Genomic DNA, 22198 nt, shown 5'->3' on the forward strand with positions numbered 1-22198 from the left:
GTTAGCGGCGAAAAAATTCTGGGTTTGCTATTGTGGCGCAGAGCGCTTTGGTTAAAATCTTGGGCAGCGGATGCGTCTTCCAAGAACAAATTGCTTGACATTCCTTTCAAGGGGAAAACACTCTTTGGCCCTGACTTGAAAGAGATTATCTCTGATATCACTGGGGGCAAGGGCCACGCCCTTCCTCAGGATAGGTCTTTTCAAGACCAAAAATAAACCTAAGTTTCGTCCCTTTCGCAGAAACGGATCAGCCCCAAGGGCTACGTCCTCTAAGCAGGAAGGTAATACTTCTCAAGCCAATCCAGCCTGGAGACCTATGCAAGGCTGGAACAAAGGAAAGCAGGCCAGGAAACCTGCCACTGCTACCAAGACAGCATGAAATGCGGGCCCCCGATCCGGGACCGGATCTGGTGGGGGGCAGACTCTCTCTCTTCGCTCAGGCTGGGGCAAGAGATGTTCTGGATCCTTGGGCGCTAGAAATAGTCTCCCAAGGTTATTCTCTGGAGTTCAAGGGGCTTCCTCCAAGGGGGAGGTTCCACAGGTCTCAGTTGTCTTCAGACCACATAAGAAGACAGGCATTCTTACATTGGGTAGAAGACCTGCTAAAAATGGGAGTGATTCATCCTGTTCCATTAGGAGAACAAGGGATGGGGTTCTACTCCAATCTGTTCATAGTTCCCAAAAAAGAGGGAACGTTCAGACCAATCTTAGATCTCAAGATCTTGAACAAGTTTCTCAAGGTTCCATCGTTCAAGATGGAAACCATTCGAACACTTCTTCCTTCCATCCAGGAAGGTCAATTCATGACCAAGGTGGATTTCAAGGATGCGTATCTACATATTCCTATCCACAAGGAACATCATCGGTTCCTAAGGTTTGCATTCCTGGACAAGCATTTCCAGTTCGTGGCGTTTTCTTTCGGATTAGCCACTGCTCCTAGGATTTTCTCATAGGTACTAGGGTCCCTTCTGGCGGTGCTAAGACCAAGGGGCATTGCTGTAGTACCTTACTTGGACGACATTCTGATTCGAGCGTCGTCCCTTCCTCAAGTAAAGGCTCACACGGACATTGTCCTGGCCTTTCTCAGATCTCACGGATGGAAAGCGAACGTGGAAAAGAGTTCTCTATCTCCGTCAACGAGGGTTCCCTTCTTGGGAACTATAATAGACTCCTTAGAAATGAGGATTTTTCTGACAGAAGCCAGAAAAACAAAACTTCTAGACTCTTGTCGGATACTTCATTCCATTCCTCTTCCTTCCATAGCGCAGTGCATGGAAGTGATAGGTTTGATGGTAGCGGCAATGGACATAGTTCCTTTTGTGCGCATTCATCTAAGACCATTACAACTGTTCATGCTCAGTCAGTGGAATGGGGACTATTCAGACTTGTCTCCGAAGATACAAGTAAATCAGAGGACCAGAGACTCTTTCCGTTGGTGGCTGTCCCTGGACAACCTGTCACAAGGGATGACCTTCCGCAGACCAGAGTGGGTCATTGTCACGACCGACGCCAGTCTGATGGGCTGGGGCGCGGTCTGGGGATCCCTGAAAGCTCAGGGTCTTTGGTCTCGGGTAGAATCTCTTCTACCGATAAATATTCTGGAACTGAGAGCGATATTCAATGCTCTCAAAGCTTGGCCTCAGTTAGCGAGGGCCAAGTTCATACATCAACCATCAGGGGGGAACAAGGAGTTCCCTAGCGATGGAAGAAGTGACCAAAATCATTCTATGGGCGGAGTCTCACTCCTGCCACCTGTCTGCTATCCACATCCCAGGAGTGGAAAATTGGGAAGCGGATTTTCTGAGTCGTCAGACATTGCATCCGGGGGAGTGGGAACTCCATCCGGAAATCTTTGCCCAAGTCACTCAACCGTGGGGCATTCCAGACATGGATCTGATGGCCTCTCGTCAGAACTTCAGAGTTCCTTACTACGGGTACAGATCCAGGGATCCCAAGGCGGCTCTAGTGGATGCACTAGTAGCACCTTGGACCTTCAAACTAGCTTATGTGTTCCCGCCGTTTCCTCTCATCCCCAGGCTGGTAGCCAGGATCAATCAGGAGAGGGCGTCGGTGATTTTGATAGCTCCTGCGTGGCCACGCAGGACTTGGTATGCAGATCTGGTGAATATGTCATCGGCTCCACCATGGAAGCTACCTTTGAGACGAGACCTTCTTGTTCTAGGTCCGTTCGACCCACTCCAGCTGACTGCTTGGAGATTGAACGCTTGATCTTATCAAAGCGAGGGTTCTCAGATTCTGTTATTAATACTCTTGTTCAGGCCTGAAAGCCTGTAACCAGAAAAATTACCACATTATTTGGTATATCTGTTGGTGTGAATCTGCAGGATTCCCTTGGGACAAGGTTAAGATTCCTAAGAGTCTATCCTTCCTTCGAGAAGGATTGGAAAAAGGATTATCTGCAAGTTCCTTGATGGGACAGATTTCTGCCTTGTCTGTGTTACTTCACAAAAAGCTGGCAGCTGTGCCAGATTTTCTAGCCTTTGTTCAGGCTCTGGTTAGAATCAAGCCTGTTTACAAAATTTTGACTCCTCCTTGGAGTCTCAACCTAGTTCTTTCAGTTCTTCAGGGGGTTCCGTTTGAACCCTTACATTCCGTTGATATTAAGTTATTATCTTGGAAAGTTTTGTTTTTGGTTGCAATTTCTTCTGCTAGAAGAGTTTCAGAATTATCTGCTCTGCAGTGTTCTTCTCCTTATCTGGTGTTCCATGCAGATAAGGTGGTTTTGCGTACTAAACCTGGTTTTCTTCCAAAAGTTGTTTCTAACAAAAACATTAACCAGGAGATAGTTGTGCCTTCTTTGTGTCCTAATCCAGTTTCAAAGAAGGAACGTTTGTTGCACAACTTGGATGTAGTTCGTGCTCTCAAATTTTACTTAGCAGCTACTCAGGATTTCAGACAAACTTTGTCTTTGTTTGTTGTTTATTCTGGTAAACGGAGAGGTCAAAAAGCAACTTCTACCTCTCTCTCCTTCTGGATTAAAAGCATTATCCGATTGGCTTATGAGACTGCCGGACGGCAGTCTCCTGAAAGAATCACAGCTCACTCCACTAGGGCTGTGGCTTCCACATGGGCCTTCAAGAACGAGGCTTCTGTTGATCAGATATGTAAGGCAGCGACTTGGTCTTCACTGCACACTTTTTCTAAATTTTACAAATTTGATACTTTTGCTTCTTCTGAGGCTATTTTTGGGAGAAAGGTTTCGCAAGCCGTGGTGCCTTCCATTTAGGTGACCTGATTTGCTCCCTCCCTTCATCCGTGTCCTAAAGCTTTGGTATTGGTTCCCACAAGTAAGGATGACGCCGTGGACCGGACACACCTATGTTGGAGAAAACAGAATTTATGTTTACCTGATAAATTACTTTCTCCAACGGTGTGTCCGGTCCACGGCCCGCCCTGGTTTTTTTAATCAGGTCTGATAATTTATTTTCTTTAACTACAGTCACCACGGTAACATATGGTTTCTCCTATGCAAATATTCCTCCTTAACGTCGGTCGAATGACTGGGGTAGGCGGAGCCTAGGAGGGATCATGTGACCAGCTTTGCTGGGCTCTTTGCCATTTCCTGTTGGGGAAGAGAATATCCCACAAGTAAGGATGACGCCGTGGACCGGACACACCGTTGGAGAAAGTAATTTATCAGGTAAACATAAATTCTGTTTTTTTACAATATTCATCCATGTTATAAATAAAAATATTATTGTTCATTAATGACTTTTTTGGACAGTCGATTTACTAAATAATTCTAATGAAAACAAAATACTATTAAATATTTCTCTAACAACCATTTATAACCTTTAATAACAAGATTTTAATTATGTTAAAATTAACGTATATAAGTATTTCAGTCTAACTTGTTTTTAGAAAACGTGATCTTTTATTTTCCAATAATAATTCTTGGTCGTGGCTTGCTAGCGATGTTATCGGGCAAAGAATAATTTTTGGATTCCCATGTGTAGTCCAAGTCACCATTATATAAGTAAAGTACATCGACTAACATTGGAAATATGTGATCCATGTTCATGGATTCATAAATTGGCCTCAGCTGCCATTCCTTTTTACTGATTTGAACTTCAAATCACCTAAGCGACCACTTGTTTCAGTTTCTCTCCTTATGCGTTCTTGGATTCGTGTTGTGTTATGTGCCAGTGCAGCAAGTTTGGTCCTAGCTTCCATTGCATCCATAGAGAAATGCACTCTTTTGGGCCTATATTTTAATACAAGGCCGTGAAACACTTCTATTGAACCAGTATGACAGAATTGAGATAGACTTTTGAAATCCTTATCCATCCTTGGATCACATATTATTTGTTGCAAGTTTTCAAAAGCCTTGCTTTTTGGATCTAACCATGCTCTTTCACGTTCAGCATCTTCATTCAATTCTTCATGTCCACAAACATTAATAGAACTTCCATCATTCCAAGAGTGTATATTACATATGTGATACAATGATGATTGCCAAATTTTTCGCATTATATCAGCATTGCCATTACACTTTAAGCTGGAGGTCCAAAGGTGATTAATTAAAGAAGGGATCCATGTTGCAATCGACTTACAATTTTTTTTTCTACTTAAGGAAATTAATTTCTTACGAATACTCTTGCCGTAGTGCCAAATGTCAAATTGATGTTTTATTACTGGGTATTGCTCTCTCAAAATTTTTTGTATGCTTACATGCCTGTCAGTTGTAATTTGTAGTACCATTAACTGTTCTATAGCTATGTTGTTCATAGCTCTACGAAAGGCCTTGGACTCCATCGCTACTGATGAAAATGCCTCTGTGACTTGTACTATGTTTAAATCGATAATTTTTTTGGACTCGTCTTCAATCATCATATAAGTACAATACTTTGCACAATATCCAGGGCTATCACATTGCCCATCACCACACAATGTGATAGCCCTGTCCCTAAAGCTGTTTGTTTTTTTTCCTGGTCTTGAACCCAATGTAGTTCAACAGTTGGAAATAAAAATTTCTTTTGAATTTTATAATAAGTTTGACTTGAAATAGATTGTAGACCCAGGTATTCAGAAAATTCAGATACTTTTTCAAAATTATTGCCACTGAATAAGATGGAAGCAGAATATAATAGATTACGAATTGGCATTTGTTGAATTTTAGGTTGACTATACCATAGTTTGCCTTCATGTCCTGAAAGACATTCACCTGTAACTATTAGTAAAGTTCCAAGTATTCTTTTTTCTTTTGAAATTATTGGTGCACTGCAATCCTTTTGCGAGCAAGGTAGAAACTGTAATAACTCATCTAAACAACTTTCGAAAACAAAGTATTTTTTTTCTCTAACGTAGAAATCGAAATTTTTTTCTTTTAATATACTGTACTCATCTGCTGTAGTCATACTGGTGTCTGGACTGTAATTTGGGTCTTTGAGTACAGAATTATCAACTAATTGACTACTTGCCACAGTTTCATTTAATAACTCTGAATCTAACATCATATCTTCTGTTGCATCATCATTTATATCCATTGGTGACGAGGGGAAAATAGGTGACATATTAACTATCAGAGGTTGTAAGTGTTCGTCCATAGTATTAATTTCTAAGGCGGTGTCAGGTCCTGTCCAAGTGCCAATAGATGTCAATGTTTTATTTCCAGTTATGTCGCCCATTGTCCAACTATAAGCATCCTTAGTAGTTTTTAATCCAATGGTTGAAGTTGAAGCATTTGTTCTAGGTAATATGAAATCTGTTTGTGTACTTGTAGATTTGGAACCATGCTTTCTATCAAATTGAATCACTTTATCTTGAACAATAGTTTCTGTGTTGGTGTAGACATCTCTTTTTGATGTATTGATCGAATGTCCGCAACATTGATATGTAACAACACTGGGGAGACACATTGCTGAGATTGAAGATGTAGGAACAACTGGATCAATAACACTTTCTGTGACTGAACCTTCTTTCATTGAAACCACTATATTTTTACTAGTCATCAGCTTATCTTGATGTTTTTCAGACATTTTTTTCAAAGCTTCAATTTTTTTTGCAAATTATTACCAAAGATTGAAGGTATTGCATGTTTATTTAGAGACATTTTCAAACCACTAGAATAATAATCACTAGGGGTGAAATGAAGAGAGCACATTCTATATCGACCATTCTTGTTGGTTTGAATCACTCTAGAAACCATTTCATCAATTGCATCATCAAACTGTCCAGTAGCTGACAACCATTGAAAAATAAGTTCTGGTGAGTTAGGAAACTTATGAAGGGATGTCGATACATTCAGTTTTGTCCTTTGGCTGGAGTTTGGACACAAATTATATATGCAAGTCGACATTATATCTTCTGAAAAATAAATAAATATATAATTAAAAATAATAATAAGGAATATATGTATTTGAATAACAAAATTATAATTTTAAATTAGTAACAATAATGCAATATTAAATAAGTTTACATACGTGTGTATATATGTGTATATATATATATATATATATATATATATATAAATAAATATAAAAATATATATATATATTTATGTCAATTTATTGTTTGCAATATATATAACAAAAAACTTAGATATTTTTGTATATATTTATTATAATATTTATGTGCATTTGTTTTTACAAATGCACTGACGGTACAAAAAAAAAACTGGCTCGATACCATGATTAACCTGTTCTATTTCAAGTTAAAAAATGGGTGCAAATTTTTTTAAAACAATAATGCTTTTCACAATTGAACAATCAAAGTAGACGCACCCTAGCATCAGGTGCTGATGATTTTTTTAATGATTCTGAACACACAGATGACTCACTAGCAAACCTCTTAAAGGAAGTTGAAAAATATATGATTAAAGAAACCAAATATCACCTTGAGATAGTAACCTTAGAAAAATATTTGAAAGAACAAATTACCCCTAGAGGATTACGAATTCTAAAAAATCCCACATTTGGTCAGGATAACCTTATGTTTATGACCAAGTGGAATCATATTTTAGAAGAATGCACAAGAAAACTTATGAATCTTATTATTAGTGAAAAGAAAAAAATATTGGATGAGGCAAATATAGAAATTAACATGCTGGAACAAAAAATAACTCCCCATATGGAGATCAAGCAATATGGGGAACTTTCACAAAAAGTGGCAGAAAATTTAGATTGTTTAAAAAAAGTGATCAAAGACACTAAGAGAAAGAAATACTTTAGAGACTATGAGGATTATAAAGAAAGGAAAGAAAGAAATTATAGAGCTAAAAATAGAAGAACACGTATTCAAAATACTAGTAATTCCAACAAGGAGCGTTTACAATATAAAGATCAAGACTTTAGATACACACATAGAAATAATTATTATGGCAATACATCAAATCATCGCCAACATAATTCTTTAGCACATAGAGAAAGAGAGAGCTACTATAATAAAAGAAAGGAAGATATTTCCTACGCAGATCACAGATATCCACAGAAAAATTATGATATGACTTATAATAAAAATATGAATTATAGGAACAATCAGGATAGATCTGAACAGTGGGCAAGAGAAGAAAATAATTAGCAACAACCTAGAAATCCTTTTAAAAATCATAAAGAACAATATCCAAAAGAAACCACCACCCATAATAGATTTGGAGCTTTAGCAAGATATAACTCAGAAGAGGAGGAGGTTTTTATAGAGGCTGGAAAAAGAAAATACACAAGAACGGATTCAGATCTGTTCAACAAAAGACGCAAAAACATGGACAGAACGGATTACTAAGTAATAAACACAATAATAAACAAATAAATAAAAAAGATAATGGTATTTTCAATCTGTCGAGTACCACACTATCAGAAGCCCAAACCTCTGTCTTAAACAAAGGGCTAAATTTTGCTCCCAGTTACAGAATGAATAAATTTGAAGCCTTTATAGGAATTCAGAAGTTTATTAGAAATCTATGCATAAAAAAAGTTTTTTTTACTAACAATCCCATAATCAGTAACAGTTCTATAGAAATAAATAAATATAAACATATAGAGGTACATAAAAAGTCCTCCTTTAATCCCACACAGTGCAAATCAGCACCTATGGAGACATTCTTAGAACTAGTACATAGGGATATTAAAAATATGAAAATTAATTATGGTTCCAATCTCACTAAACTAGAACAAACAGCCTTGGCAGATTTAAAAATGAATGATAAGATAGTCATAAAGCCCGCGGACAAGGGCGGAGGGACAGTTATCATGGATAAAACTAAATACAATGAGGAATGTCTTAGACAACTTAAAAACACTGAGGTATATATCGAACTTGATAGTAATCCAATAATAAAATTTAAAAAAAGACTAGAACTTCACTTGGAAAAAGGCTTTAAAACAGGCATTGTGAATAAAAAAGAATATCAATATATCTACAACCAATTTCCAAAAACTCCCACTTTTTATATACTGCCGAAAATACACAAGGATCCATCTAACCCCCTGGGTAGACCCATAGTGTCAGGGGTTAATTCCCTCACAAGCAACTTATCGGCATATATAGACCAATTTTTACAGACTTATGTCGTAAAGACAAAATCATATTTGAAAGATACCTTAAGTATCCTTAACCATTTAGAAAAACTCGAGTGGAATCCAAATTGGTGGTTGGTGACTAGTGATGTCACGTCACTTTACACCATAATAGACAAAAATCTTGGCATAGCTTCAGTAAAAAACATCCTAGAAAAAGATGACTCTTTGGATAAAAAACAACTTGAGTTTATATTAGACAGCATAGCTATAATTCTAGAAACCAACTACTTTTGGTTCAACCACCAATACTATTTCCAAGTAGGAGGCACAGCGATGGGCACCAGATTTGCGCCCAGCTATGCCAATTTATATATGGCCAATTGGCAAAATCAATATATTTACAACTCTAGCTGGGCGCAATATCTGGTGTCTTATCATCGCTACATAGATGACCTTTTCTTCTTATGGTCAGGAAGTGAGAACCAATTACTTGAATTCATGGAATATTTGAAAACAATTGAGTTCAAAGTAGCTCTAACTTGGAATTATAGTCAAACCAAGGTAGAATTTTTAGACCTTGAAATATACATTGAGAATGAAATGTTGAAGTCGAAATTTTTTTTTAAAAGCATAGACGTAAACAATTACATAAGCCTCGAAAGTTGTCATCAAAAACATTGGCTTAAAAATGTCCCCAAAGGTCAATTCGTTCGACTGAGACGTAATTGTAAAGAACAAGATATGTAGGCTCAATCTCAAATCCTAAAAAAACGTTTTTTAGAGAAAAATTATCCAGTTAATTTTCTAGATGAAAAAATAGAAGAAGTAACCAACATGGACAGGTCAGATTTATTAAAATATAAAATCAAAAATAAGAAATTCACTGATGATAAACTAGCAAATAGACTTATCTTCCAACATAGCACGCAGAGTGGAGAACTTAGGAACATCATACAAAAACACTGGGGAATTCTCACAAGAGATGCAGCATTAAATGAATTTTTAGGCGATGGACCTAACATAATTTTTAGAAAGGTTCCCAATCTTAAGTTTCAACTATCCCAATGTATTAAAGAAGTAGACAACAACAAAGTAAAAAATTGGTTGCTAACATCTGAAATGGGTTTTAGAAAGTGTCAATTCTGCAATGCTTGCAAATTTATGAAAAAAACTCAAATTCTGTAAAAAAAAAATTTCTGGAGATAAGAAAAGGGAGTACAGTATAGATCAATTTATTACTTGCAATAGCAAAAACGTAATTTACATGTTACGATGCTCATGCAATTTAATCTATATAGGGCATACCTCTAGACTTCTAAAAATTAGGATGAATGAGCATATTTACAATATTGAAAAGGGTTATGCTAATCATACAGTATCGTCTCACTTTGATAAAAAGCACAATAGAAATGTAAAGGATTTGGAATTTCTGGGCATTAGGAAATTAGAACAGAATTGGAAGGGAGGAGACACACAGAATAGATTGGGACAATTGGAAATGAAGTGGATCCATATTATGGATAGCTTCATACCCAATGGTCTTAATAAAGATTTTGAAATCCATCACTTTTTGTGAAAGTTATTTATAAGTACAGCTACGAAGGCTATAAAATCTATATATGTCTTTTTTCATTTTTTTTTTTTAATTTTAATAATTTTTTTTTTAATTTTTTTTAATTTTAATATTTTTTTTTTTTAATTTTTAATTTTAATAATTTTTTTTTTTTTAATTTTTCTTAATTTTTTAATTTTTTTTTGTCCACACTTATATTATCAGTGCTAAATAGTTTTAGAATGTTTCACGAACTTATTTTCAATATATGGAACCCCAAATGTAAAATTAAACACATAGTTAGAAACAGTAACCTCAACATCCTATCATAACTTTTCAGCGCAAACACACAAAAGTACAATATATGTTTTTAAACATGTTACATGCTAACAAATAAAATCTATTTTTATAAACAGTGCGACACAACTAGATTTATGATAAGCCTAGTAGTTTAATTATGGTCCGTAGGACATATAGTCAGTAACATCACTTAAACTTAAAAAAAAAAAAAATATATAACTAATACCTTCACATTAAGGGGTTAAAAAACCCCAAATACCTACATATATCATCAGTATAGACACTAATTGCAGGCACAATGTGATTATGCTTTTTGAAGTTTTGCATATATGTATAATGCTATAACATTATAATGCATAATTTCCCAATTCTGGTTATCCATCTTAACATCTATGCATATATCAACAAAATGTATAAAACTGAAAGAAGTTGAAAAACATACTAGTTGTTTAATGACAAATTACCTAAATGCCAACTTCCAAAATGGAGGATGTAACCACAAACCTGGCAGAAACTCATCAATGGATTGTTTAAAAGGACTCTTGGACATGCGCACTAACATTCCTTGACAAAGCATACCAGCGAAACGTACGTCGGAACTGAACTGTTCTATATTGAGTTTTATTGCGTCTCTACACTAGCCAGGACACCTGGGGGTTTAGCGCTATTGTCTTGCTACTAAAAAGGTTTTGGTTTCAGCGGTCACACTCCTGCTGATCCATTTACCTCTTTGCAAGTTTGGCGATTTGAAGCATTTGTTACAGCATATCTGCTTTTGTACCCTTACATTGTGGTGTTATCAAGGCTTATGTGACGCTTTTATATATTTTAAAATAAATTTGTATCCAAGTTTTGCCTAGTGTACTGTTTTCCCATCAGTATAAAGTGGGAGTGCGCATATCCTTGAGCTTAGTGGAAAGCTCCAACAAATGTGAGTAGTCATTTGTTACAAAACTACTTCCTCAAAGTGCCATTATAGATTCACACTATGTTGCAATTTTCTGTTTCCTTTTTTATGGGATCTCACTGAGGAATGCTAACAAGTTGAAAAACTCATCCAGAGGACACAGACATATCCTTGATTCAGAACTTTATTTGGTTTTCCTTTTATGATTTTTGTTATCACATTTATTTCACCTTTTTTTCTTTGTGATATTCGGTATATTTATTGTAATCATGTAGTATATCAGTGTATTCATGACTGTTACGGTAAGTACAGTAATAAACTAATAGATCCTTTATGAACAAGAAACAAAGCAGCACAAGTGTGTGTATATATATATATATATATATATATATATATACACACGTTTTTTGAGTATTATGTATATATACATATATATTTGATTTTATTTATTTATACGTATATATATATATATATATTTTTTTTTTTTAAATATATATATGTTTGTATGTGTATCAATATATATATAGATATATAAATATCTGTATATACGTATGTATATGAATGCATATATATCTAGATGCATGTATATATATATATATATATATATATATATATGTTGATATATATTTAGAGATTTAATTATATACATATATATATCTGTATACGCATGTATATGGATGCGTATATATTTAGATGCATGTATATATATATATATGTGTATGTTTATATATATATTTAGATATTTAATTATATACACATATATATCTGTCTCTCTCTATATATATATATATATATATATATATATATATATATATATATATGTATATATTTTATTATTAATATATATAGATACATATCGATTTGTGTGTGTATATATATATATATATATATATATATATATATATATATATATATATATATATATGTGTATATAATTACATCAAATCAATGTAAATATTTGGATAGGAAATTAGTACATCTAGGCAAGTATCCCTGCTTGCATTCTTTTATATATCAATATATAGATTTCATTATCTGTGTGTATGTATATATATATATATATATATATATATATATATATATATATATATATATATATATATATATATATATATTCATAAAGATGTATACATACATATGTATGTATATATATATATATATATATATATATATATATATGTATGTAGAAATATATATATATATATATGTATATATATCTTTATATATGTATATATATCAATCTTTATAAATATATATATCTATATATACATATGAATGTGTATATATATATATATTTATATATATATATATATATATATATATATATATATATATATTTCCACTGTGTATCTGCACTCACAATTCAAAGATAGTCAGCAACCAGGGTGCTCACTCAAAATTTAAATAAGTATCAACAAGTAGGGACTGCACTCACTGGATTAAGTTCAAATAATACCTTATTTATTCAATGGTGACGTTTCGGGGTCCGCAAACCCCTTCCTCAGACCAAACGTCTATATAAAAATAGTTATAAAAATAGATTATTACAGTTTGCAATAAAGATGTCATACTAATTTGCTTGGGAGGAAATAGTTACTATGACAATAAGTATTTGGTTTATGGTGGTCTAATCCTTTCAAAATTTACCTTTTGTCTAACAGTATAATTAAAAAATATCTTTATTTACATTGGCATTTCAAAATTAGATATATATATATATATATATATATATATATATACACGGACAAGCACTAAAAAAGATATATAGGTAGACACACAAACATAAACACAAACATTATAAAAAACTGGTTATTAGACTAGTCATTGTTAATATTGAATAAATATGAAATATATATATCCAATTTTGTAATTAATTGTGTTTAGTGCAGATATTTTTAATAAACACAGATTAAAAACAACATATCTCCAAGCATTTTAATTGTATTTTTTATACTGCTGTAATTTGAATTTTATTTTAATATATCCCCATTATTTAAAGTTGATTGAACAATAGTTTTAACGGATTAGAAATAAAATGATCAACATGCTTATTAATGGTGTTGAGACTATTGATGATTGAATAAGATTTGAAATATGTAAGGCATAAAGAAAATTAAAAAAAATTATGCAAACTAATTCTAAGTTTTAATGTAAGTTGTATTAATGTCATAATAAGCCATAACATGTTATCCAAAATCAATCTATATGGATAATAATCCAAATTCATTATGATCCTGCCTCAACTTAGATAACTATCATTTAGGTGCAGTCTACCTTTTTTTTTTAGCAATACACTAATGTGCGAAATACAAAAACATTATTAGTCGTTTATAAATAAACAATATTATCTCGGCAAAATAAGGAGTTGATGCGAATAGGGGATTTACCTAAAACCACGTAATGGAGTACTATAAGTAAGATAATCGGAACGGAAACAACTTGGGTTATTATGGTTCCGCTTTTAATGTTCCTATTGTATCGAGCATGCGCTAACGCCCGTGAACGCGCTGGGATTGAAGTAGGAGAAATGGGATATAACTGCCGGCTAGTTTGAAGAAGACGAGCTGTACGTCACAGTGGGGGGAGTTAAGCAGCCATATTAGGAGACAAATTTTGAAGTTATCGATGAGGATTAAACAGTGAAGGCAGTAAGTAAGAGAAAGGGGGAACGTTGAAGCTTGCTCTTTATACTTAGTTTAGAAACATAGATTATTGTTGTGGGCAGTGTTGAATGTCCCTTTAAATTGGAAATATTCTGTTAGTGCTCTAGAGAGATGTTCCACAAAGGGTTGGTGTGATAGTAATCATTCATCTATCATCCATTGAAAGGGCCTAGTGGGGGTGTTGGGCTTACAGACCTCATTTTATTTGTTGCCTAAGGTTGTTTTTTCTTAAAACTTTAGCAGTGAGATTGTTGTTCCTTGTTTGTGTCCTAATTCTAATAATGCTTTAGGGAGATCTTTACATTCTTCGGATGTTGTTAGGGCATTGAAATATTACCTTGATTGCTTCTAAGGAAAAAAATCTAGTTTATTCATTTGTTTTTTGGTTCTATTAATGGTCAGAAAGCTTCTGCGGTTTCTTTGGCCTCTTGGTTGAAACTATTGATTCACAAGGCTTATTTGGAGGTAGGTCAGCCTCCATGGCAGTGGATTACTGCTAATTCTACTCGTGGCTAGCTGGGCTGTTAGCTCAGCATACTAATGCTCTGTGGCTACTCTGTACTGTAGCAAACCGAGGGTTGCTAGTTTGATCCCTGGCGAGGTCTACTCGGCTTTCCTCCTTTCGAGGTTGATTAAATGAGCAGCACCTTGTGTCCCTAAGGGGGATTAGCCGTACTTTTCAAGCACAATCATGTTAATGTTGCTTGGACGCCTGTTAGCTCTTAGTGTCCTTTCTTTTACAAAGATATGACGAGTCCACGGATTTCATCCTTACTTGTGGGATATTAACCTCCTGCTAACAGGAAGTGGCAAAGAGCACCACAGCAGAGCTGTATATATAGCCTCTCCCTTCCCCTCCACCCTCAGTCATTCTCTTTGCCTGTTTTATACTAGGAAGAGGTAAAGTGAGGTGTTAGTTTTATTTTCTTCAATCAAGAAGTTTTTTATTTTAAATGGTACCGGTGTGTACTATTTTCCTCAGGGGTTATGGAAGAAGATTTCTGCCCTGAGGTTGATGATCTTAGCAGTTGTAACTAAGATCCACGCTGGTCCCTACAAGACTTCTGAAGGTAACACATGAGACATCTTCAGTGTGGAGACCGGTTTCATGCTACAAGCAGCATTAAGGTATGTGCAGCCTTTTATTTCTGAGGAGACTTGATATATCAGAACTGTCTGGCCTTTATTTCCCTGTATGAGAATGGGGTAAGCAGTAGACCTGTTATACAGAGAGGTGTTACTGAAGTCCCTTGTTTCTATTTTTCTGAGATGACATAAGGGCATGATATGACACTCTGGGAGAGGCATAAAGGCAGCAAATCGATAAGGCAGTTAAACGATTGAGCCATCTTTTATTATATATCCAGCATGACTTGCTGGGATGTGTTTGGGGTGTGTTTTTGTGTTCCCCTTAGCTGTGTGAAAAACCGCTTCTCCATGCGGTTGTGTTTGGGCCTACTCCAACTTCGGCCATAAGGGGCGGGGCTTGTTTTTGCACGCTCAGATGCGCACTTCCTTCTAACTACTGCAGCAGCTTTTTGGTTTGAAGCTCTGGAAGAGTCTCTGAAGGTTGAGACTCTGTTAGATGACATTTTGGATAGAATTAAGGCTCTCAAGTTAGCTAATTCTTTTATTACTGATGCCGCTTTTCAAATTGCTAAATTATCGGCGAAAAATGCAGGAATTGCTATTCTAGCGCGTAGAGCATTGTGGCTCAAATCTTGGTCTGCTGATGTATCATCAAAAACTAAGCTTTTAGCTATTCCCTTTAAAGGTAAGACCCTTTTCGGGCCAGAATTGAAGGAAATCATTTCTGACATTACAGGAGGTAAAGGCCATGCCCTACCTCAGGATAAGTCTGTTAAGATGAGAGGTAAATAGAATAATTTTCGTTCCTTTCGGAATTTTAAGGGAGGACCTTCTGCTTCCTCTTCCTCCACAAAGCAGGAAGGGAATTTTACCCAATCTAAGTCAGTCTGGAGGCCCATCCAGAATTGGAATAAAGGTAAACAATCCAAGAAGCCCGCTGCTACTACAAAGACAGCATGAAGGGGTCGCCCCCGATCCGGGACCGGATTTAGTAGGGGGCAGACTTTCTTTCTTTGCCCAGGCTTGGGCAAGAGATGTTCAGGACCCCTGGGCACTAGAAATAGTGACCCACGGTTATCAATTGGATTTCAAGGATTTTCTCCCAAGAGGGAGGTTTCATCTTTCACGATTATCTGCAGACCAGATAAAAAGAGAGGCGTTCTTACGCTGTGTAAAAGACCTTGTTACCATGGGAGTAATTTGTCCAGTTCCAAAATCGGAACAAGGACAGGGGATTTACTCAAATCTATTTTTGGTTCCCAAAAAAGATGGCACTTTCAGACCCATCTTAGACCTCAAATGTCTAAACAAGTTTCTCAGAGTTCCATTGTTCAAGATGGAGACTATACAAACAATCTTACCAATGATCCAGTAGGGATAGTGATAGTGTAGTGTTAGGTTTAATTGTAGATAATTGTAGGTATTTTATTTAATTAATTTATTGATAGTGTAGTGTTAGGTTTAATTGTAACTTAGGTTAGGATTTATTTTACAGGTAATTTTGTAATTATTTTAACTAGGTAGCTATTAAATAGTTATTAACTATTTAATAGCTATTGTACCTGGTTAAAATAAATACAAAGTTGCCTGTAAAATAAATATTAATCCTAAAATAGCTACAATATAATTATAATTTATATTGTAGCTATATTAGGGTTTATTTTACAGGTAAGTATTTAGCTTTACTTAGGATTAATTTATTTAATAAGAGTTAATTTATTTTGTTAGATAAAAATTATATTTAACTTAGGGGGGTGTTAGGGTTAGACTTAGCTTTATGGGTTAATAAATTTAATAGAGTAGCGGTGAGGTCCAGTCGGCAGATTAGGGGTTAATACTTGGTTAGGTGGCGGTGATGTTAGGGAGGGCAAATTAGGGGTTAATACTATTTATTATAGGGTTAGTGAGGCGGATTAGGGGTTAATAACTTTATTATAGTAGCGGTGAGGTCCGGTCGGCAGATTGGGGTTAATAAGTTTAGTTAGGTAGCGGCGACATTGGGGGGGGCAGATTAGGGGTTAATAAATATTATGTAGGTGTCGGCGGTGTTAGGGGCAGCAGATTAGGGGTCTATAGGGATAATGTAGGTTGCGGCGGTGTGCGGTCGGCAGATTAGGGGTTACAATTTTTTATTAGAGTGGCGGCGATGTGGGGGGACCTCGGTTTAGGGGTACATAGGTAGTTTATGGGTGTCAGTGTACTTTAGAGCACAGTAGTTAAGTGCTTTATGAACCGACGTTAGCCCAGAAAGCTCTTAACTCCTGGCCTTTTCTCTGCACCTGGAGTTTTGTCGTTAGAGTTCTAACGCTCACTTCAGCAAAGACTCTAAATACCAGCGTTAGAAAGATCCCATTGAAAAGATAGGATACACAAGTGGCGTAGGGGGATCTGCGGTATGGAAAAGTCACGGCTGCAAAGTGAGCGTTAGACCCTTTCCTGACTGACTCTAAATACCAGCGGGCGGCCAAAACCAGCATTAGGAGCCCCTAACGCTGGTTTTGACGGCTAACACAGAACTCTAAATCTAGCGGAAAGATTCTAAATACTTGCCGAGCACTTCAGTCCATTCCTCAGCCATCAGTGGCTCAGTGTATGGAGGTAATTGGATTAATGGTAGCAGCAATGGACATCATTCCGTTTGGTCACTTTCATCTCAGACCGCTGCAGCTGTGCATGCTCGGTTAGTGGAATGGGGATTATGCGGATTTATCTCCTCAGATAAACCTAGACCAAAAAACCAGAGACTCTCTTCTTTGGTGGTTGTCACTGGATCATCTGTCCTAGGGGACTTGTTTCCGCAGACCCTCGTGGGTCATAGTGACAACAGACGCCAGCCTTCTGGGCTGGGGTGCAGTCTGGAACTCCCTGAAGGCTCAGGGTGTTTGGACTCTGGTGGAGTCTTTACTTCCAATCAATATTCTGGAACTGAGAGCAATATTCAATGTGCTTCAGGCATGGCCTCAGTTGGCTTATATCAATCAGGGGGGAACAATGAGTCCCTTAGCGATGAGAGAGGTATCCAAGATAATCCGTTGGGCGGAAGCCCACTCTTGTCATCTGTCAGCAATCTACATCCCAGGGGTAGAAAACTGGGAAGCGGATTTTCTAAGTCGACAGACTTTTCATCCGGGGGAGTGGGAACTCCACCCGGAGGTGTTTGCCTCACTGATTCTCCGATGGGGCAGACCGGAATTGGATCTGATGGCATCTCGACAGAATGCCAAGCTTCCAAGATACGGATCCAGGTCGAGGGATCCTAAGGCCGAACTGATAGATGCCTTGGCAGTGCCTTGGTCGTTCAGCCTAGCTTATGTGTTTCCACCATTTCCTCTCCTTCCATGCGTGATTGCTCGAATCAAACAGGAGAGAGCTTCAGTGATCCTGATAGCGCCTGCGTGGCCACGCAGGACTTGGTATTCGGATCTAGTGGACATGTCCTCTCTGCCACCGTGGAAACTTCCTTTGAGACAGGACCTTCTCATTCAAGGTCCTTTCCAACATCCAAATCTAATTTCTCTGCAGCTGACTGCGTGGAGATTGAACGCTTGATTTTATCGAAGCGAGGATTCTCTGATTCGGTCATCAATACTTTGATACAGGCTAGAAAGCCTGTCACTAGAAAAATCTATCATAATATATGGCGTAAATATCTTTATTGGTGTGAATCCAAGGGTTACTCATGGAGTAAAGTTAGGATTCCTAGGATTCTGTCTTTTCTCCAAGAAGGATTGGAGAAAGGGTTATCAGCAAGTTCTTTAAAGGGACAAATTTCTGCTTTGTCTATTCTGTTTCACAAACGTTTGGCAGATGTGCCAGATGTTTAGTCTTTTTGTCAGGCTCTATCTAGAATTAAGCCTGTATTTAGACCCATTACTCCTTCCTGGAGTTTGAATTTAGTTCTTCGAGTTCTTCAAGGGGTTCCATTTAAACCCATGCATTCCATAGATATCAAATTGATATCTCGGAAAGTTTTGTTTTTAGTTGCTATTTCTTCTTCTCGAAGAGTTTCTGAGCTTTCATCGCTACAGTGTGATTCTCCTTATCTCATATTTTATTCTGATAAGGTGGTGTTACGTACCAATCCTGGATTCCTTCCTAAGGTTGTTTCAAATAAGAATATTAATCAGGAAATTGTTGTTCCTTCCTCATGTCCTAACTCTTCTTCTAAGAAGGAGCGTATGGTGCATAATTTGGATGTGGTCCGTGCCTTAAAGTTTTACTTATAAGCAACTAAGGATTTCCGTCAATCATCTTCATCATTCATTGTTTATTCTGGAAAGCGTAGGGGTCAGAAAGCTACGGCTACCTCTCTTTCTTTTTGGCTGAGAAGTATCATCCGTCTGGCATATGAGACTGCTGGACAGCAGCCTCCTGAAAGAATTATGGCTCATTCTACTAGGGCTGTGGCTTCCACATGGGCCTTTAAAAACGATGCATCTGTTGAACAGATTTGTAAGGCTGCGACTTGGTCGTCCCTTCACACTTTTTCCAAATTTTACATATTTTGATACTTTTGCTTCTGAGGCTATTTTTGGGAGAAAGGTTCTTCAAGTAGTGGTGTCTTCTGTTTAGGTTCCTGTCTTGTCCCTCCCTTTCATCTGTGTCCTTTTGCTTTGGTATTGGTATCCCACAAGTAAGGATGAAATCCGTGGACTCGTCATATTTTTGTAACAGAAAAGTAAATGTATTCTTACCTGATAAATTAACTTATTTTACGATATGACGAGTCCACGGCCCACCCTGTTCTTTTTAAGACAGTTTTTCTTTATATTTTTTGTAAACTTCAGTCACCTCTGCACCTTTTAGCCTTTCCTTTTCTCTTCCTATACCTTCGGCCGAATGACTGAGGGTGGAGGGGAAGAGAGGGGCTATATATATAGCTCTGCTGTGGTGCTCTTTGCCACTTCCTGTTAGCAGGAGGTTAATATCCCACAAGTAAGGATGAAATCCGTGGACTTGTCATATCGTAAAAGAAATTAATTTATCAGGTAAGCATAAATTTACTTTTTATGGCCTTGGCTTTTTGGGTAGTCTCTTCCCTTTTGGTCGGGACGTGCAAGGGCTTCTTGCTCTTATTGTCTGTTTTATTCTGGATTTTTCCCTGGGAGGTCTGTTTTTTTATATCAGATGCGGGATTTATGTTCCTGGAAGATTGTTTAATCTAAACATTTGTCGGGTCCGGGCTTCTTGTCCTGATCTTCCCGTTGCCGAGGGTTTTATTCTGCGTTTTCTCTTTGTGGATACCGCTGTGGGATGTTACCGGACCTTATGATCCTAGGACTGGCCTGGGGTTCCAGTTTCCGGGGTACTTGGGCTTAGCCCTTGTTCTGGCTGTAATGTTTTACAACTTGGCCAGATTTACTGAGAGCTTGGGCTCCTTGGGGCTTGTCTTGTGCCCGACGATACGGTTCCCTTGGACAGCCAACTAATGTGACCTGATGGTGGGCTTTACTGCCTAGCAAATGGAAGGTTTGCAGTTTCTCAACTGTCACTTTTGTGCCTGGTATGTGTGCTAGCACACAATGGTGTTTTAAGGGGTTCTTTCCGTGTTCGTCAGTGACGTGGCCTTGTGTCCTCTCTGTTCTTACTACGACTTCCTGTCTTATGGGCAGGTGTTTATTGATGCTCTCCTCTTCAGGGGGCTCGTTGACAGAGGCGTGGTTCCTTTTTAAGGGGCCTCTCCTGTGTTCGGTAGGTTGGAACAGATGTTTTATCTGGTTCAGGGATCGGGCTGCTCTTTGAGTTGTTCCTTTCCATCTTGGAAGCTGTTGACTCTGCATTGAGACTTAATCGGGTGGCTTTGCTAGATCTCTTTGGGTCTAATGCCTGCTCGATTGTCTTTAGTTTGAAGTGGCTGTGTCCATTCTTCCGCCCTTTTGGGGACTGGTTTTGGGGTTCCTTTCTGTTCCCTTCCTTTCAGATCTGCCGTTGCTTGGGCTGGTCCGGCTAGGTGTAGGATCTGAGATCTGTTGTTTATCCTCAGGTCTTGGGGGTGCCAGTGGACCTTTTTGTTAGAGGTTCTGTGCCTCTTCCCCTTTGAGATCTGTGAGTAGGTCTGGCGGCCTGGATTGCCTTGAGTGTGTCGTCCTGCCTTGGAGGTTGGGCAATCGGCTAGTTTGTTTGGCCGCTTTTTCCCTTACAGAGAGTGTTTTCTCCATGTCTTCCTACGGATGGCAGCATGTTACTGTACTCAGATGTTTATCTTCTGAGTTTGCTACTTGTAATTTTTCTGTTTGCTCAGTTTCTAAGTTCTGACTTTTGCACAATGTTTCTTCTCCTTGGTGATACCCAGTTGCTCCTTGTGGTTTGGGTGTCATCTTCCCTTGTTCTCTGGATCCTTTTGGGTCTCTGTGAACTTGGCCTTCTTTTGAAGGGGGCTTTTCCTTTATTGGATTTTGCTGTATCTTTTGGGTATCCCTTTGGTTCACCCTTGTCCTTTCCCTTTTGGGGATTTTGGTACATTACTAGTAAGGGTTGTGTGGGCGACGGTTCTCCTGGAGGAGTGTTGGCTCAGTGAGTCAGCTTTGCAGCCTCTTGCTAGGCCTTCGGACTATCTGCGGGTCAGTGTCCTTGGGGCTTTTTCCTTTTAGTTTTTTTGCCCGGCTCAGACGAAGCGGGGTTTCGTTGGGTTGTGTTTTTTTTTTTTCAGGCCTGGTGCCCTCAGAATGGGCCACTTTTTGTACCCTCCCATTTTTGCATTCAGTGTCTTCTATAGCTTGGGTATTATTTTCCCAAAAGTAATGAATGCAGCTGTGGACTCTTTCCATTTATGAAGAAAAACTTAAATTATGCTTACCTGATCATTTTCTTTTCTTCAGATGGAAAGAGCTCACAGCTTCCCACCCTTATTTTTTCTGTGGGGTTTATTTTTTATTCTTCTGGCACCTTTTCACCCTGGTATTTCTTCTACTGTTCCTTGTTCCTCGGCAGAATGACTGGGGGATGAGGGAAGTGGGAGGAGTATTTAAGCCTTTGGCTGGGGTGTGTTTGCCTCCTCCTGGTGGCCAGGTTCTTATTTCCCAAAAGTATTGAATGCACCTGTGGACTCTTTCCATCTGAAGAAAAGAAAATTATCAGGTAAGCATAATTTAAGTTTTTTAATTCCTACCTTTGTTATTATTCCTGGACTCCACAACTTGTGTATTAGTTACCAAAGAGTAATGAATCTTGGTCTCTCACCACCTGTATGAAAGAAAATATAATTTATGCT

At 37.4% G+C, this 22198-nt stretch overlaps 1 protein-coding gene across 4 annotated transcripts in view; it reads left to right on the forward strand.

Moving 5' to 3' along the window:
• The window catches only part of NSD3 (nuclear receptor binding SET domain protein 3), a 1671583-nt gene that overhangs the window by 641492 nt on the left and 1007893 nt on the right, over positions 1-22198 (forward strand). The gene's annotated exons all lie outside the window — the stretch shown is intronic.

Source organism: Bombina bombina, chromosome 6 (genome assembly GCF_027579735.1).
Source record: "Bombina bombina isolate aBomBom1 chromosome 6, aBomBom1.pri, whole genome shotgun sequence".
Lineage (NCBI taxonomy): Eukaryota > Metazoa > Chordata > Amphibia > Anura > Bombinatoridae > Bombina > Bombina bombina.